The sequence below is a fragment of the Neophocaena asiaeorientalis genome, unplaced genomic scaffold (assembly GCF_003031525.2).
Source record: "Neophocaena asiaeorientalis asiaeorientalis breed wild unplaced genomic scaffold, Neophocaena_asiaeorientalis_V1.1 scaffold648, whole genome shotgun sequence".
Taxonomy (NCBI): Eukaryota; Metazoa; Chordata; class Mammalia; order Artiodactyla; family Phocoenidae; genus Neophocaena; species Neophocaena asiaeorientalis.
In genome coordinates, this window is record NW_020172781.1 from 1,548,324 (window position 1) to 1,575,531 (window position 27,208).

Consider the following 27,208-nt stretch of genomic DNA (forward strand, 5'->3'; position numbering starts at 1 on the left):
AAGTCTGAGCTCCCTAGCAACCAAAGCAAGAAGGGGAAAAAAGCACCAGCACCTGCTAATTGCTAAGCTACCACCCAGCCCTCTAAAGAGATTCTGCTCCCATGGAGGGCTCCAAGGGGACTGACAGGATGAATTTTTTTTTTAATGTTTTTGCACAAATTTACGGCCCTGTTGTGGAATAGAATGCAAAGTTTACACGAAATGTTAAAATGAGCACAAGATAAGTTTGCCTTACACTCACTGAGTCTTTAGAAGTGGGCATTTATTCTCATCTGCCCTTTGGGATAAGGTGCATCTCTGAGAAGTTTTGAGAAGTCTTAAGTCATGAGTGGAGAGAAGAGAATAGAAAGAGGGAATGAAAGAAGGAAAATGGTGCCAGGTCAGGAAAAGCTGGAAGGCCCAGTGCCGGTCACGAGTACCAAGCTTGTGTTACGGCGCTAGCCCCCGCTGTGAGTGTGTAGCGCGTGCCAAGGGCACACGGTCCTGTAGGACTCTCTGCAACAGTGGAAACGTGTCCAGTGTGGCAGCCAGTAACCTGTGTGGCCGTTGAGCACTCGCAGCACGGCTTGTGCAGCTGAGGAACTGAATTTCAGGGCTGTTGAATTGAACCTTAAATAGCAAATGCAGGGTTTTTCCTTTTCGTTTGAAACAGCCACGCATAGTGGTAGCTGCCATATTGGACAGCACCGTATGACAACGTTCATACCTTTTGATCTAGTGGTTCTGTCTCTAGAGTTTTACCCTAAAGAAATGACTGGACGTATCAACAAGCTTGCTGTGCGGGGATCTTCCGTGAAGGGAAGGGAAAAATTGGAAATGTTACTATTCAGCAGTGAGAGAGGATGGGTTAAGTGAATTATGAATGGAATGCCAGAAAGAAGACATCAACAGCGTTCATAAAGAGCGTCGCTGAGAGGGGAAATGCTTTTGTCCGGCAGTTAGGTGAAGGAAGCAGGAAGTCCAAATAGGGTACCATGTGATCTCCGAGTAAACACGCGTAGAAAAAAGACTGGAAGGAAATGCGCCAAAATAACAGTCGCTGTTGGTAAATTTAATGGCACTTCTTACTTCCTTCTCTGTATTACTGTGCATTTGGCAGATCGCCTACGTGAGCATGAAGATTGCTTTAGATTCAGAAGGAAAAGTACTTCTTCAAAATAAGACAGCTGTCTGTTGCTCTATCACAGTTTCAGGGGCCAGGGGGTAGTGGTGCGTGGAGGGTGTTTCCTGAAATATTCTGGTCAAACTCCAGACCCAGTTCACTTGTAAGAAACCCTCTGAGTGGTTCTTGGCTTTCTGTCTTCCCCATCTCTGTTCCACATTGCCCTTGAACTCCAAAGCCAACCCGTTAAATCTACTTGCGTTGAACGGAGACAGGACAATATACCACTTTAGTGGGGTTCTTTTGCTCAGCACTTTATAGAATTTCAAAACTCTGTCACATACAGAACTCTCTTGAATCTTTCTTTGTTATTAGCAAGGCAGAGTTTTACTCTTTTTCAAATTCTCTCTTCCGATTAGAAAAGTAACCTCATTCCAGAGTCTTTGGGAAATTGAGCATAAGTCAGAGAAAACCGCCCATCTCCCCGCCACGGGACACAGCAATCCCCTTTGTGGGTGCCTTCCCTCATCCTCTTTCATATGCCTCTGCAAGCAGGGCAGGTATTAATATCACCATTTCACAGATGAGGAGACAGTGGGTCAGAGAGGTTAAGTGCCTCGCCTGAGGTCTCGTGGCTGGTTAAGTGGCAGAACCGAGGCCCGAGCCTGAGTTCTAGTCTGCGTTCTTTCCCCAGCTCTATAGGTGAGGTTTGACGTAACCCCCAAATAGCCTCCTCACCTATTCATGGGATGCTGAGAGCCTCTTGTCCTTCCGAGTGTAGCACTTAAAAGCCTTCTATAATGGCTCAGCTCACAGAGTAAGTTACACTGGGCTGATCCTTTCTTTATGGGAGTTTACTCTTTAAAGTAGGCACGGGTGACACAGGCGGGGTTATTCAAGATGTGCATTGTCGCACACAAAACGGAGTAAGCTAAATGTTTACCCGACACATGGACGGAGGAATAAAGGCTTTCTGCAGGGAAATGAGTGGGAAGAAAGAGTCATGTGGAAGAGGTTTTAATCCAGGCAGCATGATTGCACTTCCCTGGGACAGTTATCCTCTGCCTACCTTGAATTTAAATAAAGTCCCTTTAATGGCTTGTTCCTCAAAAGCGTTCTTTTTCACCGGAGCCTAAGCCATCACCTCGGCTTCTCTGAATATAGCCGAGCTCAACCCAGAAGGGTTTTAAAAAAAAAAAACACAAAACAGTGGATCTCTACTCAGGGCCTCCTGAGTATGGCATGTACTCTGGAATTTTCAGAGGCATTCTGTATCCTCAAGTAAGTGAATGTTACAGTCCCTGTCTCCTCTCCCACCTGGATGATCCTAGCCTGCCTTAGATCCCAGGCAAGGGCTGGCCCTGGCAAAACGAGAAGGAAGTTTCAGATCCGCCTGTCCCTCTGCTGCCCTAAGCCCCCTCCATCCTAGGAAACACGGAGAAGTGCTGACCACACGCTTTGTATTCCCTGGGGCTTATTTGTGCTTTTCTAAACAAGTTGTGCTAATGTTGGCCTCCCCAGGGGAGTAACAGCCCGAGTTTGAAGGAAAAAGTTGGCTTGATAATAAAAACACGGCCCAGAGGCCTGGCTGTGGGCGGCAGGGAAAGGGGGTAGGGCGAGGAGTGAGGTATCCTGGGAAGGAGCCCGCGGTTCTCTCCCTGGGACTCCTGATACAGCCTCCCTGGATGGGTGGACAGAAAAGACCCCCGCGGGTTGTTTCCACTCAAAAGATTCCATCAGCACATCCAGCCGCATCTCGGAGTATGTAGCATCCCTTCAGGGAAGGATGTCTGTCGGACCCATTTTAAAGGCCTGTGGGATCCCCTTTAAGGGGGATGGAATGGGGACAGTCTTCCGTGTCTAGCTGGCTTGGGGTTTTGTTCCTAACCCATCTCTCCTCCACCGTGGCCAGTGCTCGGAAGCCGGTGGGGTGGGGGAGGACGGTGGCTCCTCCCCGCTCACGAAGTCACTCATTTGTCTCTCATTTTCGAGTTATTATCGAGCTGCCGGTCGTGAGGGTGTTTTGACAGCAGCTGTCAGCAAGGTGCAGGCAGCTGCCATCGCCTCCGATTGGTTGAAGACACCTATGGCAGCGTGTCGAGTAACATCCCATCCTGCCCCGCCCCCTCCCTGGCCAGGAGCAGGGGGAACCAGGGCACCAAGGGAGAAAAAGCAAACAGAAGAGCGGAGAAGGCAGACCACCCCAGCTACTCCAGGCCCCAAGGCAACCCCGGCTCAGCCCCGCCACCTCCGGAATCCTTAGCATTTTTCCGACACCCGCTAGAGAAGGCGGCCGTAAAAGACTCAGATTGTGTCTCGTGTTTTGTTTAATTTATTTTATTTGAGGTTTTGGGCAGCGAGGGAGGGGGAATGAGAGAGGATGCATCCCCCTAAACAACTATTTAGGTGTGTCAGAGTTCTTTTATTGAATTAGCGAGGTTACCACTCCTGGGGTCCCAGCTGCCAGCCAGCAAAGCGGGGGTGGATGCAGCCCCTGAGCCGGGGCGGAGGTGGCGTGGCGGGGGGGCAGTGCCAAGCAGAGAACCAGGCGCTCTAAGCTCTGATCAATTATGGTTACTTTTTTTCTCCCTCTGCTTGACTGAAGTGCAGAGGAATGCGTGTGTTTTCCCTTCTCCCTTGAAGAGTCTCCTCTCTTCATAATATCAGTCACTCCACGTGTTTCTTTCTAAGTGCTGTGCATCCAGGCAGAGGAATAAATAATACTTTGTATTCACTGCCTTTTACCTAAGTCGTTTAAAATTGTCGTTTAAAATTCATTCTTTTCTCTTCCTTTTTTTTTTTTTTTTTAAGTATGGGGGAAAAAATGTCAGTGACACCAGAAAGCAGATGTTATGTGATCAGGAAGCGAGCACACTTCTGCCTTAAATTGAAGGCCTGCGGGGCTAATCTCAAAGGCACAGTGACTGCAAGAGAATGTAATCTTTGTGTACCCGACAAGGGAGACCATGTGTCATTCTTGTTTCCTACCCATAAAATTCCCAAATCAACTCAGACTTCCACAATGGGGGTCTCTCACTTTGGGTTTCAGCTGCTGCAGTCAGACTTGGGGCTAAGGTGGTTTGGGTGTTACAGACGTGTACCCACCTCATCCCTACTGATTTCCCTTGCCTGTTGGTACCAGAGAGCTGAAAAGAGCTACATCCTCACGATGCATCTATTTATCTATAGCAGGAGTGCCCATCAGGGGACACTCGGCAATGTATCTGGAGTCACTTTTGGTTGTCACAACGTGGAGGGTGCTAGTGGCCTCTAGTGGGTAGGCACCAGGGATGCTGCCACACATCCTACAGGGCACAGCAGCAAATTATCCCACCTAAGATGTCAGTGGTGCAGAGGTGGAGAAACCCTGGACTGTAGGGAAAGGGACCTTTTGCAGAGGAAACAGCAGAGGAGCTGTGAGTGTCCCAGTGTTTCTAAATAGGGGTGCTGTTGGCATGCGAAGGGGGGTGGCTATCTCATGCCTAAAGAGTATTTCACCTGTATAGCTGCCACTTGGTCAAAGTCAGTGAAATCCCCCTTCATTGTGACAACCAAAAGCAGCCCCCACAGATCCCTCGGGGGGGGAAGGTGCCTCTTCCCTTAAAAATCCCTGCCTTTAATTTTGTTTTTAGTGATGACCACGTGCCCAGTGCCAACGTAAGTTCTCACACATCCCTTTTCATATTTAATCTTCACAGCAGTCCCAGGAGGTCAATGTTTTTACCTCTATTTTAAAGATAAGGAAGAGAACTGAAGCTTAGAGAGGTGACATCCCTTACTTGCAGCTAAGAACCAGGGAAGACAAGAGTTAAGACCCAGACCTGTCAGAGGCCAAACCACTCAACCACTCTGCTCACTGATCCTCTTAGAGCCTCAGTTTCCTAATCTGTTAAATGGGGGGAAATGATAACTGTCCTCCCACCTCAGATGTTTTTCTTGGGACTCTTAAGAGAGAATGCACGTAAAGGACCTTTGAAAAAATACAGAATACAAGTGTAAGGAAATTTCAGTGATTGTTGTACCTGCCAAGAATCTAAAACCACGTGAATAGTGAAAAGCGTTCTTCATGAACCCGTGTCATCAGCTGAGTCACTGACCGTTGGAATGTGGACTTAGAAGGTCAGGTTTAAAGCCAGACTAGGTTGGGGCCAAAATGTGCAAAGTGGCTGCAAAGCAAATACCCTTTGGGTGATGTGCTGTTGGTTTCTTGAGGGTTGTCTACATGCTATGTCATTAAACAGATTGGTTATATAATGGCATTTCAAAGGGAATGTTTTTAAAGCATTGAGTTTTTACAAAAAGCATCACAGGCCTAGTGGTAAAGTCCCCCAGCTCAGAATCTCAATAGAGCAACATTCTTTGCAGATCACCTTGGAAGCTGTAGGAAAGCCTGAGCCCCACCCCAGACCAGTTAAAGCGGAACCTCTGGGTACTGGCATTTTTTTTTTTTAACACCTAAATATTTAATAGTGTATTTCTTCAAAAACAAGATTCTTTTTATCATCATGGTGCAGTTCTCAAAATCAGGAAATTAACTTAGATACAGCCGTCTTATCTAATCTGCGGACCTTATTCAGATTTTTTTAATTGTCCTAATAATGTCCTTTGTAGAAAAAAAAGTCTGATTCAAGAGCCAACCCCGGATCACGTGTTGCATTTCGTTTTCACGTGTCTTTAGTTTCCTCTAATTTTGGAAGCATTACCTGGCATTTCTTTTGTCCTTCATGCCCCTGACAATATCGAAGTCTACTGGCCAGTTGTTTTGGGTTGGGTCCCCCAGTTGGGTTTGTGGGATTCGATTGGATTAGATTAGATTGGATTGCAGCTCTTTGGTGGTGACACCGCAGAAGCGGCGTCCTCCACAGCGCCTAGTGTCAGGAGGCATGTCCGCCTAGTGTCAGGAGGCATGTCCGCCTAGTGTCAGGAGGCATGTCCGCCTAGTGTCAGGAGGCATGTCCGCCTAGTGTCAGGAGGCATGTCCGATGTCCCACTGCTGGCGATGTTATCTTTGATCACTTGGATAAAGTAGTTTCTGCCAGCTTTCTCCACTGTTAACCTGTTTCTGTTCCCTTTGCAATGAATAAATATCTTGGGGGATGCTTTGGGGCTCTATCAGCGTCCTGTGTCTGGGCTCCCCGTACTGCTTTTAGCATCCACTGACGGTGTGTTTGCCTGAATTATTCATTTCCAGGCTGGCTACCAGATGGTGATTTTGGTAATTCATTCATTCCTCACGTTTATTAGTTGATATTCTCCTCCTGCGAAGGGCTTTTCTGCCCGTTCCCCCCACCCTATATTTATTTATTTAATTTTTATCAGTGTGGACTCGGGTTATTCAATGAGTCATAACCCATAATTGTCATTATTTCTTGCGTTATTGAAATTGTCCCCAGTTAGACCAGTGGGAACCCCTTCAGGCATGGCTGTATCCTTCTGGCATGTCCCTCTCTTTCTTTCTTTTTCTTTTCTTGAGTACTTCCTTATTTTCTGGCCTATAGCAAGGTATTGCAGACTCATCTTGTACTTCTCAGCTCCAGCCCTGGAATCAGCCATTTCTCCAAGGAGCCCTGTTTCTTCTCAGGGGGTGGTGGTATTTAGATACCAAGATCTGGGTGCCAGGTGTGCTCAGGGGTCTCATGGCCGCTGGGCCAGGGTTTTAGCACATTGGGGGCTGGACAATTTTTTTGTGATAGAGGCTGTCCCGCACATTGTGGGGACTTTAGCAGCATCCCTGCCCTTTACCTGCTAGATGTCGGAATCTTAGTGTCTGGAAGCAGTGGAGGCTCCAGAATTTCTTCAGTGGGGGAGGTAGGGTGGGAGCTGCATTCACATGGTAATGGAGCACACGTCTTACTTAGAGAATGGGTGGTTGACCAGTGGAAGTCCTGAAGACTATGGTACCCCCAGGCCACTCCTTGGAGCCGTCCCTTGTCTTGGTCCCGCTCCCCTCCCCATAACTCTCTGAGCCCTCCCTCCCCCTCTGGCTAGAGCTCTCATTTAAAATTCACCCCAGCTCCAGAACCTTCTCTCATTCCTCCTGGTACTGAGTAGGCTTTGTCTTGCAACTCTTTTTAGTAGGACCTTAGAGCGCTTTTAAAGTAAATATGCTGGTCCTTTACCCCGGAGGGGGGAGAGTATTGCTAGAACACAGAATTACTGCGGACTGGGATAAAGCTTTACAGTTTGCAGAGCCCTTCCGTGAACCCCTGTGGAGGCGACCCAGCCTTTGAGGCCAGTTCTCACATGGGGTCAGTGACTTGTTCCAGGCCCCAGAGCCCCATGGGCCAGGTTGCCGATGTCTCTAAACGACTGGTTAAAACGCAGAGAACCAGGAAGCCTGTTAACCTGTCCATTCCAAGATGAGTGAGGTTTTCTTTTCACCTCGAGCCAGGGGACCCAGCAGTGCCTCTCCTCCTGTATTACTGCCATTCGGTGTCTGGCACCCCGACTTCCAGCATTTTTTCACCTGAGAGGGGAAGACACATCCGCAGACAGGTCCAAGCTGGACCTCACAGAGAACAGAGGCCGCCAGGACCCTGCCTGCTAATGGGGCCTGGAGGTTTCATGGTGGATTTTTGAGTATGAGAGGGTCAGCGACCCCGGGTGCCGGCCGGGTGCACAGTCAGTAAGGTGCAGTCCTGGACACATCCCCGGGGGGTGGGGGCAGGGTGTGTGCATCACCTGTGTGTTGGGGTGGGGTTGGCTTCCATCCAGAGGGGTAATTGGCCACCTGCAGAGCCATTCCCTGTCCCCTGTTGTCTCAAGAGTCAGTGGTGTAAGGAAGCAACAGTGGCTTGTAGAATGAGGGGTTTTCTCCAGCTCCTAGAAAGCACCTCCTCTCAAGTCAGGGACACAGGAGGTCACGGGGCCACAAACGTGGCTCCATTTCTTGTCCACACCCACCGTCCAAACTGCTACTTAGCACAGCATCTTGCCATCCTGTCCTCTCCCGTTCCCGGCTTCCTCTTCCTCCATGCCACAGGCCCCTGAAGGAGGGAGGAAGCCACTCAGAGGCTTTGACAAGCAGTGGCTTTAAAGAAAGACCCTCCAGGCTCTGGATATAAAAGGAACGTAACTGGCGGCCAGAGGAAGGCACAGTTAGGAATAGATGTCCCTACGATTTTTCTAATTCACTAGTTTCTCTCCTGCAAAGATAGATAGGTAAGGCATGCCCACCTGGGTCCTTGTAAGAAATGTTCTCACCCTCCCATCTTTCCCCCCGGGGACCTTCTCTGGCTGTGGGAACTTCGATTATTTTTTGGAGGTGGGGACGTCAGGCCACACGACACTCATCCTCCTTCCTGCCTTCCCATGACAGATCGTTAAATTATTCCGAGGGAGCCAGAGCTCAGGCTAAATGAGGCTAAACGACTGTATTATGGCAACTGTACCTGCCTCTGGTTCTATCACTTTCTTTCACTGAGAAACTTGGTCGAGAAAAGTCATTATCAGGGCCAGGCAGAGAATCCAAGACAATAAGTGTTTGAAAGCTCCCTCCCATGTCCACACACCCATTAGGTTGCCTGTGTAACAAAGCAAGTTGGGGGCATGGGGCATTTGAGGGGTGACTCGTAGGTGTCTAAGTTGACAGGCCAAAAACTAAAGGGCGTTTGCATTTGCAGGCTAAGTGAAATTTGATGACAGCAGTGTTTTCAGGAAGAGGGGGAGGCAGAGAGGGTCCCTTTCCTTTTGCAGTTCTGATTTTTACTCTCATTCATTGGTTTCTCGAAATATGGAGTGCATGGTAGGGCCATGGGGGGTACGTAGGTGGCCAAGACCAGTGAGATCCCCGCCCTGGCAGAGCTGATGGACACGTGGGGAAATGGACAACAAACAGGGGACAGCAGACAGTGATACACGCAAGGCTGACTCGTTTTGCGGTGATGGGGTTGGTCGTGCCTGGGAGCATAGCTCATGTGGTCGAGGAAGGCTTCCTTGAAGAGATGACTGTGACCTGAGACTCGAAGGATGAGAAAAACCTAACCTTACAGAGACGGAGGCAGGAGAGCTCCAAGCCTGAGTCAGTGCAGCTCTAATTCAGAGTCTAACCAGGCGTGGCAGCTACATCATCCTGCACCCAAAGAATTTGAAGCCACTTGAAAGAGGACCCTCGTTCGGACGTGGCTAACAGAACAAGAGGCTTCTCATCTGCCAGGGTGCCGACCGGGGACGGAACTCACGCCTCTGCTTTAAATACCCCAGTGAACGCATTCCTTGCAGGTGTGGGCAGGATTCTGGAACCCACGAGGAACCGGTTGGGGGTGAGGGAGGAGGCACCCAAAGATCAACAACAGGAATCTGTCGCACAGGGGTGTCAGAGGTAGCAAGTGAAAGTACAGGATGCCCAGTGTCATTTGAGTTTCAGATTTAAAAAGTTTTTTTAATAAGGTGGATCTTTTAAGTGTAAGTATGTTGCATGCAGTATTGGGGACATACTTATCCCGAACAGTTATTTGTTCTTTATCTGAAATTCTTGTTTAACCGAGTGTCCAGCGTTTTATCTGGACAAACCGTCATCACTACCACTGGGGCCAGAGTGACAGCATGGGGAGCCAGTCTGTGGTCCAGCGTGGAGGAGGGGCTGCCTGGGGGCACTGTCGTTGTAGCAGAACTGCTGTCAGAGAAGGGCCTGCAAAGCACAAGGACGCTGGGAAGAAATACTGTAACCCCTCCCTCCAACCTGACCACAGGGGAGTTAGGTGATGCCCTCCATAGCGCATCTGAGAGGGGCAAATGGAGGAGTCTGTGCAACTGAGGGCAGTATTGGGGCCAGAAAACCTTGGCCTCTGGAGGGTTCGTGCAGTGGAATATTGGATGTAGCCTGAGCTCCCTGGCAGCCTAGGGAATAAGGGAAACAAGTGGTCCTGCTGGGCTTCTTGAGTACGTTGATCAAAGGGAGAACATTATTTTCTTAGCACTAAACTCTCAAGAGGAAGAAATGAAGTAGCAATCCAAGTATGGTTGAAGGGATCAGTATTTGAGGTGTCAGTGGGTCTCCTTTCTCCCCTTTAGAAAAATATATACAGGGAATTCCCTGGCAGTCCAGTGGTTAGGACTCCGCCCTTCCACTGCAAGGGGCACAGGTTCAACCCCCGGTCAGGGAACTTAAGATTCACAAGCCATGTGACGTGGCCCAAACTATATATACATGTGTATATATACACATATGTATGAGCGTATGTATATATACATGTGTATGTATACACATAAATTGTATACATGTATATATAATTGTGTATTGGATGTATTACATATACATATAGTATATATAAATACGTATTATATTTATACATATGTATGATTATTTTTATAGAACATGCACATAGTATAACAGCTATAAAAAGGGATAGAATAAATAGCAAGTATATATCTTCATTTGGTTCTCCCCACGCCAGAAGCTTGGAGAAGGATTTAGGTACAGAGAGTGTATTGGCAGGTGACCCGGGGAGCAGTGAGGGGAGGTCGGGGAAGAAGCAGCCATACACAGGGGTGTGACCAAGGCCACTGCGCTGAGTACCAGGACCTGATCCCACGGAGACTCCTGAGAACAGTACAGAAGGCCTTTCCAGAGCAGTCCGCCTGAGAGCCTGTGTCCTGCTAGCTGAGCACTGGCCCCCGGGGCTGGGGCTGCCCTGCACTTGGGATTGAGCAAGCACCTGGGGCAGATTGGGGGCCGCTGGAGGTGGGACACTGGCAGGTAGGGGGAATCTGAGCGCTCATGAGGACCGGCCGCCATAGCTGCAGCCACTGCAGCTGACGTCTTACGTTTCGCTCCAGAAATAATGCTGTGCGCACAGGCACACACCTGTGTACTGCCTTCCTGCCGCCTGGGAGGTCACTGTCCGTGGTGCGCTGGCTGGGTGAAGGTCAGGCTGAGGGTGTTCGCGTGGTGGGGAGGTGGGGGAAGCACCCTGTTCTTCCGAGCACCGCATCTCGTCGCTCCCGGGGCAGAGTGACCGGCCGGGTCTTCCCTTCTTCTGGTCCTGTGGAGAAAAGCTGGGTGCGGGGCTGCTGGGGTGACACCAGGCCTAGCCATCTGCGATGGCAGGCTCCCGGGAAACCGTCCCTCATTAGGCCCCCTTGGGCAAATGATGCCTTGGGAGGGCCCGGTGGAGAGGCCTAGGGATGCTTTCTGCAAACCTCGCTAATTACCAGCCGCCTTGGATTTCCTCACTGCCTCTAATAGTGCCCCATGAGCATACAGGCAGACCTCGGAGATATTGCGGGTTGGGTTCCAGACCACCTCAATAAACAGTATCACAGTAAAGCTAGTCACACACATTTTTTGGTTTCCCAGCGCATGTAAAAGTTATGCTTTCACTCTGTTGTAGTCTGTTAAGTGTGCAATGGCACTGTGTCTAAAACGACAGTGTACCTACCTTAATTTAAAAGTACCTTATTGGGACTACCCTGGTGGTCCAGTGGTTAGGGCTCGGCATGTTCACTGCCGAGGGCCCGGGTTCAACCCCTGGTTGGGGAAATAAGATCCCACAAGCCCCGCGGTGTGACCTAAATAAATAAAGCAATAAATGAAAAGTGCCGTATTGCTTAAAAATGCCAAAATGGTTACAATCATCACATCAAAGATCACACTGATCACAGGCCACCATGACGAATATAACAACGATGCAGAAGTTTGAGATATGGCGAGAATTACCAAAATGTGACACAGAGACACAAAGTGAGCAAATACTGTTGGGAAAACGGTGCCGATAGACTTGCTCAATGCATGGTTGCCACAAACCGTCAATTTGCTAAAAAAAAAAATGCAGTACCTGCAAAGCGTAGGAAAACGAGGTCTGCCTGTAAATACCTGATCAGGGAAAACACTATCGGCTCCCCTAGTTCTCAGACCCTTGGACTTGGACCGGAACTCGCGTTCCTGGGCCCCCAGCTTGCAGGTTGCAGACTGTGGGGCTTCTCAGCTTCCATAATCGTGTGAGCCAGTCGCTCTTAGGAGAACTCTTTCTGTATATCTATATATAACCTATTGGTTCTGTTTCTCTGGAGAACCCTGATACAGAGCCAGAGAGCGAATATTTTCAGCTTTGTGGGCTGTGCGGTCTCCATCACAGGTAGTCAGCTCTGTGCAGCTCGGAAGCACCCCTAGATAAGACGTAAGCAAACAGGCATAGCTGTGCTCCAGCACAACCTATTGACCCAAACAGGTAACGGGGCAGGTGTGGCTCCTGAGCCATAGATTGCCAACCCCTGGTTTAAAAGAACCAGTGACTTTTTCCTCATTGTCATTGAAAATCGGAATAGCCGTGGATACCGGAGAGCAAGTGACATCTCTGCCACAGTAACTGACCTCCCCCCCGCCCATCCACCTTCAGTCAGTGACCCTGGAACACAGCAGTGGTGCTGGTGGAGAGGAGGGGGTTCTCCCCACAAGGAAATCGCTCCCCCAGAATCGTGAAGTGCAAACCATACCTTCACGGAACTTCCCAGTTTCCAGTCGGAGAGGAGGAGACGGAGCATCTCCATGGCCCCAGGGCAGCCCATTGGGTGAATAGGGCATCAGTCTGTGGGTTCCAGTCCCATCTCTGCCACTTGGCCTTTTAAAGGGAGGCAGGGCCAGGGGCCTTCCCCTTTCCTCATCTGTGAAGTGGGAGTCCAGTTCTGGCCCAGGACCCCTCGCCACTGGCTCAGGACAGGAGAGAACACAAATACCAGAACACTTCCCAGGGAGGACTGTCCTTACCGACCTCACTTGATCCCCGTTATCGACTCTGTCATTCACCCCTGCATTTGTTCCTTCTGCTTCTTAGTGAACACGCACTAGGAGCCCGGCTCTGTGGGAAACGCTTCAGATGAAATGTCTCCCCTAAGCCCTACCACAGCTCTGTTGGGGGGGGGGGTTATCCCCATTTTACAGATGAGCCACCCAAGGTAGAGAGTGGGGGAGGCAGCCTGACCCCTAGGCTTGTGCTCGTAACCCCTGTGTATCCCTTGTAGCACCATCTATGCCTTCTGACCTCTGACCTCTCCCGGTTTGAGTGGGGGCCGTCCCAAATATGGGGTGCTTTATCTCCCGGCTGCCTCTCGGTGCGCAGGAGAGGGGCTGGGGGTCTGAATCTCGGCTGTGCCTCCCTCACCTCCCCCGCTCCCCCGGAAGACGGGGAAATGTGGCTGCAGCTTCTTCTGAGGCAGCAGGCCTGTAGCAAATGCACAAAGCCAGAGACAGGATGACTCACCCTTCCCTCCTCTTGAACTTTGCAAATGATGCCCTTTAACTCGCTGGTGAGATAAACAGTGCTTGTTGCAGAGGGGACCTTTCCCTACTGACTGCTGACTTTTCCCCTTTCTCCTCACCTCTGCCTGGGCCTCCTTGGTTTTCTTACACCCCAAATCCTGTCTGGCCCTGATTGGGTTTCTTATCATGGAAAGAGCCCACACACACACACCTGCGCACACCAATATGCCCCACGGTGGGACCCATCATGGCTCTCACGTCCACACACCTCAGACTCAAACCCTCTCCTCCCGGGGCCGCTGGAACCAGCCTTCCGGAGCCCATTTCTCTCTGTCCCAGACTCCAGACCATGCAGAGCCCAAGTCAGGCCCCTTTGGCTCTTGGCCCCTGATGTCCCGTCAGATTCCTTTTTTTCTTTAAACATCTTTATTGGAGTACAGTTGCTTTACAATGGCATGTTAGTTTCTGCTTTATAACAAAGTGAATCAGCTATACATGTGCATATATCCCCGTATCCCCTCCCTCTTGCGTCTCCCTCCCACCCTCCCTATCCCACCCCTCCAGGTGGTCACAAAGCTCCGAGCTATCTGGCCCATCTTCCTCTTCTCAACTAAATTCCTCTTCCCTCCTGTAATTGAATCGAGCTCCATATTGGTTTATTTGGCCCCTAACAAATGGTTCTCCCTCACAAATCCATTTTCCACCTCTCCCTGTCTCTGAAAACTCGCCAGCCAGCCTGAGCTCAGGTTGTTTTATTGTTGTTTTCTTTCCCAGGCTTTTAAAAATCATATCTGTCCCAGCCGGAGTGAGCGCCTCCCCTCCCCTTGGCGCTGGCAGGCTCACCAGCGTGAATTACCGTCCTCCACTCCGTCTCCCACAGGCCCCTGGAAGGGCCTCCAGGGCCTTCCATCGAAGGCCCACGCTGTGGGTTTACCTCTCGCATCTTCTGCAAGGGTGTGTCAGCTGTCATCCCCTGGTGACGACAGGCTGGCTTTCTTCGCAAGCTCCGATGCTGAGGCTGGTTATCTGAGGCACACTCCAGTCTGAGCCCCGCTGGACCAGAAAAGTGGTCCCCTCCCAACTGTGACTTGTCGGTCTGGGGCCTCCTGGGGAGACTCGGTGACTGCACTCCCTGCCTCTTTCCAGCCATGAGTAGGGCTAGATGGATGCTCGGGACTCTTGCCAAGGGGGTGGAGAGCTTTCTAATGCTGTGGGGGTCTGGAGTGTTCTTCCTAACGTCAGGTGTCAGAAGCTTCTAGAATGCTGAGCTCTTTGGAAGCTGCCTTCTATATCTGTCAACATCTCCTTGGCCTCTTTTTCTGTTTCCTCCATCATTTGCCTGACGGCTTCCCAGTGGCTGGCGGGCTCCAGCGAGAACCTGAGGAGTAGGCTGGCAGGCAGAAGTTACTCCGTGTGGCATGGGGACGTAGCACAGCGAAGGAGGAAGTCGGGGAACTCCACGTCCATGGTCAGACAGCCCTGGACACAGCCCTTTGAGCTCAGACAGACGCCCCGGGCCTTGCTCTGAGCAGTGAGTTCGAGCATCCGACAAGGCATCACGTACCTGGTCCCCTCCCCACTCTCTGTTTCCTGTTTCCGAAATTGAGGACCTGGGTCGTAAGAGGGACCACATGCGGTTTGTGCTGAGCACCTACTGCGCGCCAGGCACTGTTAGCCCCATCCTGGGCACTGGCCACTCAGCAGCCCAGCAAGGAAGAAGGACCACACGCAGAGAACAAAATGCACAGCAGGACCTAACGTCGATGACGCCCAGGGGGTGGAGTGAGTCAGGTGATGGCAAATGCAAGGCCGGTGCAGGTCGGCAGACCAGGTGGGAAGCCTTCGGCATCCTCCAGCCCGGCAGTCTGTCCCTCTGCCCCTTTGCGGGGCAGCGACCAGGCTTATGGGTCTGTATGTTTGCCTCAGTGATGCTGAGCCCAGGCCGCACCACACGGGGCAGATCGGGGCTGCGTAGGTGCGTCTGCTGTTTGCCCTGCACCTGGTAGCCCCGGGCTGCTGTGCTTGTCCAGTTACTTTAATAGCACGTTTTGGTGTTTTGGACTAGTGTAGGGGTCAGCAAACTAAGGCTCACACGCCAGCCCCGTCTTTGTAAATGAAGTTTCATTGGCATGCAGCCATGCCTGCTCGTTTGCGTGTTGTCTGGCTGCTTGCACGCTGCAGTGGCAAAGCTGAGTAGCTGCAAAGCCAAAAATATTTACTATCTGACCCTTTACAGAGGAAGTGCGCGTGGTCCTGGTCTAATCTGTGACCGTCAGCCCTCCCTTCTTGAGGCCTTTTAGGAACCTGTCCCTATTAACCCCTTTGCCCTTCTCAGCTGCTCTGGGACAAGAAATTAAACAAGTTTGTAAAGTAAAAGTTAAATAGGCTTTCAGTGGGAGGGGGCAGGGTCAAGGGTTTTCCCATGGGTGACAGGCAGAAGTTTAGTGCATGGGCTTCCTGGTGTCATTCTGTTTTGCCCGGGGGGTTCTTTTCTTCCTTCTGGATTCTCTGTAGGACGAATGCGCACAGCATCTCCTTGTTCAGGCCGCAGGAGCTGCATGGCGTTGCTGACATGTGACTTGCTGTGTGCTCTGAGCCCCCTGCTCCCCGAGTCTCTGTCCTTGGCCCCTAAGTGGTGGCATTGGCTCGCATCCCATTCGTGCTCTGGTTCCCGAACCCATACAGGGGGCTGCTGCCACCATCCCACCCCTTTTCCTAGAGATGCTGCCGGGACACCAGAGACTTGTCTGGATGTTGAGTTGCCTCCTCGTGCTTCTCCAGAGAGATGGGAAGAGACGGGGCCCTGCGGCCGTGATGCAGGCATGCGCGTTGCTGCACCCTGACAGCCCCGAGCTGCTCTGTGGTCCATCTCCAATCTCCGTGGGATGTCTTCCTCTTGATGAATCAGAAGTGGAAGGCAGTGTTGGTGGCTGTGGGCTGCTGCTTGGCACTTATAATAGGGGGACCATCAGTGGAGAGTTTCTAAACCCCCGGCGACCAGAACTTTCTGCCTATCCACGTGTGCCCCTTAAGATCCCTTCAGAACCTTACAAGCTCAGCGGAAGTTCTCCCCATATTTGAAAGACCTGGCTTCTCCTTTTGCCTTCACGTCCTCCTTATGCCCGTCCACCTGCCCTCCACAGTCTCCAGTTAGGGCCACTTAGATCACTGAAAGACTTGTGCCCTTAGCTTGAGATGTAGAACAGGCCACGTTAGTTTGGGAGAATGGTGTGGGCCTGATGAGAATCAACCGGAGATACTCTGGGTTCATGACATGCAGTCCTCCTTAGAGTTCTGAGCGGTAAAATGGATCCAAAAGAAATGACACTGAGGGACTTCCCTGGCGATCCAGTGGTTAAGACTCGGCGCTTCCAATGCAGGGGGCGCGGGTTCGATCCCTGGTTGGGAACCTAAGATCCCACATGCCATGCGGCATGGCAAAAAAAAAAAATGACATTGAAGGGGCCCTTTCTGTGTATGCGTAGATGTGGCAGAGGAGGGGGCAGCCACTGAGTGGAGGTGGTGAGGGCTGAGAAGTAGAGGGGCCACCCTTCATTCAGCCTTCTCAGGAGGCCTGGCCGTGACCTGGCAGCGGGCGGCATGAGGGGTGTGGACCAGTGGCGAGGGGTATCTCCCTGCCCAGCACCCCGTGCCCACCCTGGACGGAGGGTCTAGCTACCTGCCCCGTTTTGCATGGGAGCTAACCCCACCCTCTCCTGCCTCATAGAGACCTCAGGGATGTACAACCTAATCCAGTATCAGAGGGCCCCGAGTGTGGTGCTTAAGTGGGGGCCCGGGAGTGGCCCTTCTCTGAGTGGCAGCAGCGTTGCGCAGGGCAAAAGGTATCAAGTTATAGACAAGTTTAACCCTGCCTGTGGACTTCCTGGATTCTCTCCACCTCCTCTCATATTTTCTGGAGTTACTATGGCGATATTGGGTACCGCGGAGATAATTGCAAGAAGCAAGATATGTGGCAGATTAATTCTTTAATCAGATTTAAGCCCACCAGGAAGAGGCTGGGTTTGGGAGAGGTTTTTTTTTTCTTTCTTTCTTTCTAATTTTTTTTTCCTTCCTCTCAAACATTTCCTGTAATGAGAATAACACCAAAGGGTGTTAAATTCGTTCTGAAGGTCCACCTCTGGCTGGCCACATTCTTGTAACGATTTCATTAGCCTGAATTATCCACTTTATTTTCTTGTAACGGGATTAGCTGTACTTGAGACCAGAGAGGGAAAAGGTGGCGGAGAGCATCCACTGTGTATTCTATTAACTTACCCTGGCAGAGGCGTGGAGCCAACCGGAATGCACGCCCCAGGCCAGAGGTTGCGTCTCCCGAAAGGAAGAGGGAACACGAGGCCTCCTTGGGGACGATTTCTTCTAATTATCTTGCAACACTAGTAGGACACATGGATAAGATGGAGAACTGCTTCTTTTCTCAGGGCTCCAAGAATCACAAAATCACATCTGGCCCTCTTACCAGATCTCTTTGCTGGAAACCCCTGGGGTGCCCCCAGGAGAGGCAGCCCAGCCCAACCCGGTCCTTGTCAGCTTCGACTTGACACATCGTAAGGGCTCAGAAGGTGTCCCTCGCTTGGCGCCAGTACAGATCCGTGTAAAGGACAAGGGCATTCCTGATAACAACTTCCCTTTCTTCTTTCCCAGTACATGCCAGGAACCATGGCATCAGCAGCCTTGTACGGTGGGCTGATTATGCCCATTTTACAGGTGACAGAACTGAGCCTCAGAAAGGTGACGTCAGGTGCAGGGCTGGGATCTGAACTCACATCTGACTCCAAACTTAGGTTCTTTCAGTAATGTGTGACTTGACCCCTCACTGTCAAAACTAGACTCCTGCAGCATTTCCCCACTTTGTGTGGTCCCTGGCGAATTCGAGGTTTCACCTGAGTGTTCAAGGCAAAGGCCTTTCCCCTTGAGGTGTGTGACTGTCTTCTTTTTCTCTTCCAGATTGTATTTTCCAACTGTGTTCCGTGGAATAACAGTGTCTTAGGAGGTGCTGATAGGTTTTCTTGTTTGAGGGGAGAAGGGGTTCGGGGTTCAATGGCTGGATGAGTTTGAGAAACGCTGTGTCTTCTCTCTCGCTGTTCCAGATAAATCCTCCCTGCATCAAATATCTTAAAGGGACTGACAAGGTCTGCAGCGGAGAAGCTTACTGAAGTCTGTTTAGGCAGGTCTCTCCCAAATCCATTTAATTTCAGAATGCTTTTTACACAGAATACCAAGTAGCATCTTTCAGGACAAGTTTGAGAAATGTTGTTTTTTAAAAGTTACCTCTGATTTCAAAAATTTTTTTTCTGACGTGATCTGCCGGAGGCGTATACTCAGATTCAGCAGGCAGTGTTCAGCCTTCAGTTCTTCTGAAGCCCTGCAACCGTGCACAGATGGCCGCCTTCTAGTGCAGAGGCTTTAGAATTTCTTCAGGCCTAGGTTTGAGTTTTGACCAATCCCTTAAGCAGCTGGAGCCTCAGTTTCCCCATATGTAAATGGGTGCGTGATCCATGCCTCACAGGACTGCTGAGGACGGCATGAGGTTACACATGAAATATACTTAGGACAATGCCTGATCCGTTGTGTGTGGTGGGACTCTAAAAAGTGCCTCCGACTGTCAGTTGGGGAAGCAGTAGGAAATCATTACAATTTCTGTTTTATCTCATTCTTTTAAATGTTTTAAATAAGGATGAACATATACAGTGAAACAGCAGTACATATGCACGTCACTTATAAATTAAAAGTGTACATATATTGGAGATGAACGCTCAGAACTGTTTTACTGAGGATGTGCACCAACCCTAGGGGATTGAAAAACGAAAACCACTGGCTTATAATCAACAAGAAAGAGGCTGTGCCCCATGGAGGCCCGGGCGCATCTGGCCTGCCGTTCTTTCCCAGCACAGAGCGCGGTGCCCACACCTGGGACATGGTCAGGAAATAGTCGCCAAGTGAATGCAGGATCCATAATACCCGAATGGCAAGGCACATTGAAATTCCTGCCATGCTTCGTGTCTGGGGCTGGGTCCTGGAGAATGGTGAGGGGCGATTCATTCAGTGCACGTGTAGCCAGCCACGAAGGTGTCCACGCCTGGTTAGACGCTGCAGGGCAAATGTGATGGGAAAACCCTCTCTGTCCTCAAGGAGCTTAGAATCCCACATTACGTGAACATAGACCACCAAGGGGGCCGACAGGCTGCAGGGGGCCAGGAGGGAGAGGGCAGGGCCCCAATCTGGGGTAATAAGGAGGGAAGGAAATTCCGTCACTTTGGAAGTAGACCAGCCCTTCTGATCTCTTAGAAGTGAATCAGAACGGAACTTACATGTGCAGGTGCTAAAGACGGGGCATCTGGTATCTTTGGCAATACAGTGTTGAAAATGTTTTGACTTTGGTACCAATATTTAAAATCCCGTTTCTTAAAAGAATGGATTGCAGGGCTTTCTTTAGAAGAAAGATCTGCCAGTCCTGGGCCTAGCTGGCTGTTCAGGCTGGGCCTGAGGGGTCCCTGCCTGCTCTGGTGGAACAGTGGTCCTCAACCTGGGGCAGGATCACCCTCGCCTGTTACAGGTGAGCTTGTTACCACCTGGACTGCTGGGTCTCCCCCAGAGCTTCCGATTCAGAAAGAGGAGAGTGGGCTGAGACTGCATTTCTGACAAGCTCCTGGATGACACTGATGCTACAGGTCCAAGAATCACCCAGAGCTGGGGGCATTTCTGCCAATTTGGCCCCAGCTCTCTTGGTTCCCTCCTATCATCTGTCTGGCCCCAGAGGTCTTTACTTGGGGACTGTTCCCTGCATTATCCTGGCTCTGGCACGTCTCAAGATGTTTTTATACAGCTTCCTCCTCTCTTGTCCTCTCTCTCTTATCAGTCCAGCCTGGAAATGACTCATCCAGGGTCACACGGCAGGTGAGGGCAGAGCCACTACAGGAAGCCTCTGTTTTCCAGTGCCAGGTCCCCTCCACCAGAGTCTCTCAGGCGATTCTGGGCTCTACCTGGAACTCGGGCCCAGACTCTGATTCAGAGATAACACTGAACTGCTTATCCTCGGGACTCCTCATCTAGAAAACAAGAGGGTTACGCTTGCCTGCAGAGGACCCTATGAAAGGCTATTGAGAAAAGCTAAGCGCTGTCCTCCACACCTCCTCTCTCCCTTTCGTGGAAACCAGGCCATTCTTCAGCCTCCAAGAGGCAAAAATGAAAGGAATAGTGCACCAGTGGTGATAAGGTAACCTTTCTACATCCAGTTCTCACCGTGATGAGCAGTGCGTAATTGGAAAAGTTCAATCTAATCGGTACTCTTTAAAAAGTGAGAGAGAACAAAAGAGGAAGAAACTCTGAGCTTAAATATACCTCCATGAAACGGCTCCCAAAGCCACTGCCCCCTCCCCACGCCCCCCCAGTTGGAGTAGAGGTGCGATCCAGGGTCAATACACAGCTCACTTGCGTAACCTTCTGGGGGAGCAGCTGCCACAGGTGGAGCCTCGCTGAGACTCCCCGCTCCTGTCTGCAGCTCAGCCAGGGCTGTCTGGAGGGAACGATGTCTTTTCTCTCCTACGCAGCAGGGCAGGATTCTGAACCCCGTTGTCTCGGCGCTAGTTCCTTGGTGAGTAATCCAGCCGGCCCCCTTTTTGCTGGCTCACTGCCTGCAATTGAAGGAATCGATGCAGGTACTTTGGAAGGAGCCCCTGGGGGCCAAACACTCCTTGTAATAGTGTGTGGATGTAGAACATGAGAGAGTGTCCTGAGGACAGAAGGACTGGGTGTTCCGGCCCTGGACGTGCCGGTGCCATCGCAATAGCGTATGCATTGTGTGAGATGATTCGGGTGAAGGACGGAGACCTGGCGCTTAGGGAGGACTCGGTCAATGTCAAGTGCGTGTTTTCATGAATGTTTATAGAGTGTTTTCTGTGGGCTAGGCGCAGGCCTAGGTTCTGCAGACACAACAGAGACTAGCCTCTGCCATCTTAGAGTGTTCTTTGTGTCTCTAGAAGGGGGAGGGAAAGACAAATAAGTAAACAAGCCATCCCAGACGGTGCTCAGATGTGACAGCGTGGCTGGTGGCGCGGGGAAGCGACGTTAAATAAGGTGGCAGTGGAAGGCCTCCTTGAGAAGGTGGCATTCGAGCTGAGATTGAATGACAGGAGGGTCTGTGGTGGGAACGGCTAGGCGTGGAGAGTTATGGGTTATGGGAAGAGCAAGGTCATAGGTCCTGGCCTAAGTTCGGTGGCTTCACGAACAGGAGGAAAGCCAGTGTGGTTGGATTGGCCTCCGTTTCCCCGTTTGTGAGGCTGGAGGATTGGACGAGGCAGCTTTGACCAAAGCTTTCGCTCTGTATACATTCCAGGAGCGGAAGGTTTGGATGATGGGTCCTGTGGCCCAGCCTCCCTCCACTGCAGAAACCACCTGTCGTCGACGGAGGGGTGGGTTTGTCCCTAGGTGTCCATTCAGCCTGTCTGTCCCTCCACCCTGCTTCAGCTGGGGCCCGTAGCCACACGGCGACTCAGTAAGGAAAGGGGAACACGAGACGGGATACCAGGCAGAGCGGCTGCCAACCTGCCACGTTCATTCACCCCGTGGGAACTACCCCGTGAGTTCATGGTGGATGTGGGCGTGGAAGAGAGAGCAGTGAGCGGGGATCAGAAGCCCCCAGCTGTGGACCCTAAGCAGCTGAGATGCAGGGGTTGACCCCAGAGTCCTCTTTTGTCTGTGGGGCAGCAGGGGGCTCACTGCCTGCCTATAGCTCTTCCCTACTACCAGCCAAGGGTCCCTAAAGACAAAGCTGATGTCTGGCCCACCGTTGCCTCCCCCAAGCACCTTGCACACAGATCCCTTTGGCCAATTATTAATAGACAAGACAGACCACACAAACTTCCAGTGAGCAAAGCACAAGTTCAGGGACAAACTGCCCACTTGGAGTCCAGCTTGGCTCATTACCACCCGTGGGGCCTTGGACAAGTCACTTCACCCCTGTCGTAGGTAATGACATAACTTCTTTGAGCCTCAGTTTTCTCCATCTATAAAATGGGAATAGCAGTGCCTAGGTCATAAGGCTGTTGTAAGATCATGTATAGCCAATATTTAACACACCGCGGGGCACATGGCACTGAGAAGGACAGGGGGAATAATGGTATTACGTGTGTGTGTGTGTGTGTGTGTGTGTGTGTGTGTGTGTGTGTGTTAGAAAATTGGTGGTGGTATACTGGAAAGGCTTTTTGATGCCAAGAGATTTAGCCCTTTTTTCTTACTCCAGAAGGAACAGAAAGAAGCCTGCAGTTTATTCTCATCACGAAACCACCCCTTTATCTCGTTTAATCATTTTTTCTTTCCCCTCAGCAGTGCCTTGAGTGCAGGTGTAGAGAAGTCAGGCCAACAGACTTCCCCACGTGACTCAGCACTTCTGCTGGGACTCTGCTTCCTCCAGCGGATCCAAATAGGAGAGTGATAAGGACTTGTGTCCAGGGAGCAGGGGGGCCTAGGCTCCTGGGGGTGTGCCCGACCCCTCCTTGGTGTCAGCGTGCGGGCTAGAAGGTTGGGCCGCCCTCCCAGCCTGCCCATTAAACCCCCGAACCCAGGCATCAGCACAGCTGCAAAATCATCAGGTTCGACATCTCTGGAGGGCTCTCTCTGTCCCCCACACTTCCTTGTCCCCACTGCACCCCACCCCATCCCATCACTTCAGTCGAGGAGGAGAGAGAGGATGGTTCATCCCTTTCAGTAGCAGAGCCAACCCCCACCCCCGACACTGAGCCGCTGCCATCCAGGGCTGTGGCAGGTCCAGTCAGAGGGTGCCAGGGGAGGGGATCCCCTCACGCACGCAAGACACACACACACACACACGTACTGTGTCTGCGATCAGGCCTGTGTGCCAACGCGATTTGCGTGCCTGGACTTGTTTACGAGGCCCAGGCATAATTGGCTTGCCTCGCTCCACACCTTGGTGCGCCCTCCCCACCTCCTCCTTCTCTTCCCCCTCCCACCCCCACTGCACCTCGAAAGAAATTAAAAATGTGACAACAAACTCCAGTTGTCAAACACCCACGGATCCCCACCAGTCACGTGCTCCTGGCGCGGCGGAGCGGGGTGGGGCTGCGGCGTGGAGGAGTAATTGGTGAACCCGAGGTGAATGAAATAATTGGAAAAGTGAGGTGTGAGTTTGTTACTGAAGTGTGAGCATAGTGGGGGAGGGAAGGAGGGCCATGTTTAAAAGCCCCGTATGTCCTCTTTATTCACAGCTTCTGATACAGTAATTGCTATTTTGTGGTTTCTATTATCTACACAGTGGGGAGCATCCGTGTCTCCTTCCCAAGTGGTAGAGTCTGGGCTGGCGGGGGTTGGGGGGGCGGGGTTGGTTCCTGGGTGCCCTGTCATCTTCCTCCCTCTCCGGTCCCTGGTGGCCCTGCCCAGCCATGCCCAGGCCTCTTCTCCCAGGAGACGCGCAGAACTTCCTGCAAAAGCCGCTCTTAAAAATGGCTGCGTGGGCTTTGCTGTCAGATGAGAACTTTAATAATGGCTGGTATTTATATATCGCTTATCTCCAAGGAGCTAAAGGTTCTTCATCGATTCCCCCGCTCCAGCCTTTTTTACCTTTTTTTTTCTTTTTAATTCTCTTTTGATATCTCTCTGAGATCATTAGTATCGGCTTTATTTTCTCCCACACAGTAGTTACACAAGCAACTGAAGCCATCCTTCCTGAGCTGGGAGGGAAAGCTCGCCTGAGTTTCGAGTCCTGGGCCGTGGGGCTTGGGCAGGTCACTTGGCCTCTTCAGCCCTTGGTTTTCTCATCTGTAAAAATAGGAGGCAGTGACTCTTACCCCACAATTGTTGTACCTAGAAACGGTATATTTAAAAGGCCTAGCACGCCACAGGCACTCTGTCATTGGCCACTGGGGTGACAGCCGCAGTGACGGTCTTGAAGCTCCAGCCATTCATTCCGGGGCTTCACGGGAATCGGGAAGTTCGTTCTAAGATCTAACCCTAATCTTCCAGCTGCTCTGGAAGACCTCACTCTCTCGTGTCGTGAGGAATGGTGGGATTTTTTAAGCTCCTAGGGTCTTGGGACACAGCATTTCCTTGGCCATGCAGATGTCTGTCTGGACACCCCAGACGGGCAGTGACCTCCCCCACGGCCCCCCAGCTCCCTGGTCCCCACCCTCACTCCCTCGTGGATCGAGGATGCCCCTCTGTCCTGGCTTTTCCCTGCCAAGCTCCCAAATGCCACTTCTCCAGGCCACGTAAGCATGGCTCCTTTAGCTTCTCTCGTCAGCTTTTTTTCTCCACCTTTTAATTATTTTCCTCGCCTTTCTCCGGACCCTCAGCTGCTTACCATGCGTAGAGCGTCCACAGCTTGCAGTGTGCTGCAGAGAAGGAGGAATTAACTTCACCAGTCTCTCCCTCTCTCGGTCTCTCTTGCCTACACACACGGGTGAGGTCCCCAGAAATGAGCCACGGCTAAGAAGAACTGGGCAGGATCAGGGGACGGGAAGTTAGAGCCCCCGTGGGCAGAGGCGGGGGTTTGCACCCAGTGCAGGCAGGAGGGACTGGGTCTGAGTCGGCCTCCCTTGCCCTGGGATCTCGGGGAAGTCACTGGACCCCTCAGAGCCTGCACAGCGCAATCCTAGCCGTCCCCGTACACGGCCTTCCTTCTTCATTGCCAGACAGGGCCAAGCCTCAGAATGAAAGCCCCGCTCGGGAAAGTGGCTGGTCCCCTCCAGATAACTGAAGCGGGTGAAACAGCACGGAGAGCTCCTCCGGCTTCGCATCAGACACTCCCAGGTTCACACTCTGGCCCTGCCACCTACTCGCAAGAACCGCTACCTCCCTGAGCCTCAGTTTCCTCATCTGAAAATGGGGTCGGTGAGACCAATAGTAATTAACATTTGTGCTCTTCATATGTACCCCGTGGCCTGGTTCGTGGAATCCTCATCACCACCCTCGGAGCGTAGGTGCGACATCCCACTGGTCGTGTCCACCTTCCAGGGCTGCTGTTTCTTCGGTCCAAAACTACCTCCAGGCGTCCACTCTGAGCCAGGCCTGGGGCACCTTGCTGCGGATCCCGTGATGGGCAAGATAGATGTGGTTTCCACTCTCGCAGAGCTGAATTCCAGCCCCAGGGGAAGGCAGAGCGTTACCCAGGCGTCCACACCGCAGCGCCCTCAAGCACAGTGGGCCCTGACCGCTGGGGGCACATCCACCCCCACCCAGAGCAGGTCAGCCAAGGCTGCCGGAAGCCGAGGCCTGAGAGCCTGGAGGCTGGGCCAGGGGTGGAGAGTCAGGCAGAGAGACCGGCCCACCCCATAGGTTGTCTGTGGCTGTGTCTGTCCAGCATCCAGCATGACCCAGACACACAGCGGGTGCTCGGCAAGGCCTCCCTGTGCCCTTCAGCCTCCTGAGACCAGGTCTGAATCCGTCAGATACACTGTCCCCACAGTCCCCGTGACTCTCTGAAGAACTTGGTGCCAAAGCACCATTTATGTTTACCCAAAGGAGCCTGCCAGAAAATATGTGCGTCCCCTGCCCTCCGTGTCCAAGGCCAGCCTTGACACAGGCTGCGGGGCTTCGCTGGAAAAAGACGCAGCGTGTCTGTCGTGGGGCGTGTCGGCCTTTAGGTGGCAGAATAAAGCAGGGTTTGTGGGCAGGATTCTGCTGGGTTCTCCCACCTCACCTTCGTGTTGGTCCCCACCTGCCCAGCCTCTGGGCCGCTCCAGGTGGGCCACGAGCCTCAGCCGGGGGCTGGGATGACTGACAGGCCTCCACTGCCCATCCTCTGCAGCCCCTCCCCTCCCGGGAGGCTGGCCGTGGAGCCAGCAGCCCAGTTTCCGTGGCCTGCTCGGAGAGGCGCCAGGAGAGGGAGCGGAGCTGCCGGGGAGAGTGCCGAGGAGACGTGCAGATTCATTTTGAGGCTTCATAATGCCGCATTTACACACCGTCCTGCCTCCAGAAATTGGGCTGGCAGATGCCTGGTCATGCCGGCAGGGCTGCGGGTTAACTCCGCAGATTTAGCTTAGATCATTTCACGAGAGCTTACGGCCTTTACTGTGCCTTTTGCCCAGTCGGTCTCTGGCCCCGAGGCATCCTGCACCATCTTGTGTAGGTGTGTGTGCCCGGGTGCCCACAAGTGTGTGCAGATTTTCAGATAAAATAATACATGCCGCGCACATTAAGTATTTATCAGCAGCAATTTGTGCGTGTATGTTTGAGAGATGGACCTGAGGATGGGCTGGGGGTGGGGGAGTGAGAGAGGAAAGCAAGGGAGGCCCGATCCTTTTGTCCGGGAATTTCTCAAAGGTTTATCCAGGGGGAGAGGGGGCACTGGGGAGATGGTTGGAGGCCGTGTTTACCTGTTTGATCCCTGTTGGATGCAGGGGGGAACACCTGACTTTTCTCCTGCAGAGTCAGCTTTGCCTGACTTTGGCTTCGCAGATATCAAAACCCTGAGGCAGGAGTGGGGTTTAGAGGGCGTGGCTGTGTGGCATTCAAGTGCCAAGCGCTGAAGAACCATCCCAGGTCCCAGATCTGGGAGAAGGGACTCACCCCGTTTACTCAGTCAGATTCGTGGGGGTCCGTGGGGAGTCCGTGCTAACCCCGAGTCCGGGGCCCTGGCCTGGCCAGTGCCTCCCCAGCCCAGCCACGCGTGCACGGGGCTGCATCCCCCTTGCTGAATATTCATTCACCCCAGCCCCTCACCCCTGGGAGGAATGGCATCCCCAGTCTGATGGTTCCCTCCCTGCTGGCGTGATGGCCAGGCCGGAGGGAGAAGGCCACCCAGGCCCCCAGGACACGTGCTGGCCAGTGGGGAGCCGACACCGACACGAGTGTTCGTGCACGTGGCTGTGCACACGTACCCCCCATGTGCATCTGCGGGCACTCCTCTCTTCTAACTGGAAAGGGTTAGCGGGTGAGAA

The 27,208-nt window shown here is 52.1% G+C and overlaps 1 protein-coding gene across 2 annotated transcripts in view; it reads left to right on the plus strand.

The window, feature by feature from the left end:
* RBM19 (RNA binding motif protein 19) overlaps positions 1–27,208 on the plus strand; it is a 122,303-nt gene that overhangs the window by 60,654 nt on the left and 34,441 nt on the right. The window lies entirely within an intron of this gene.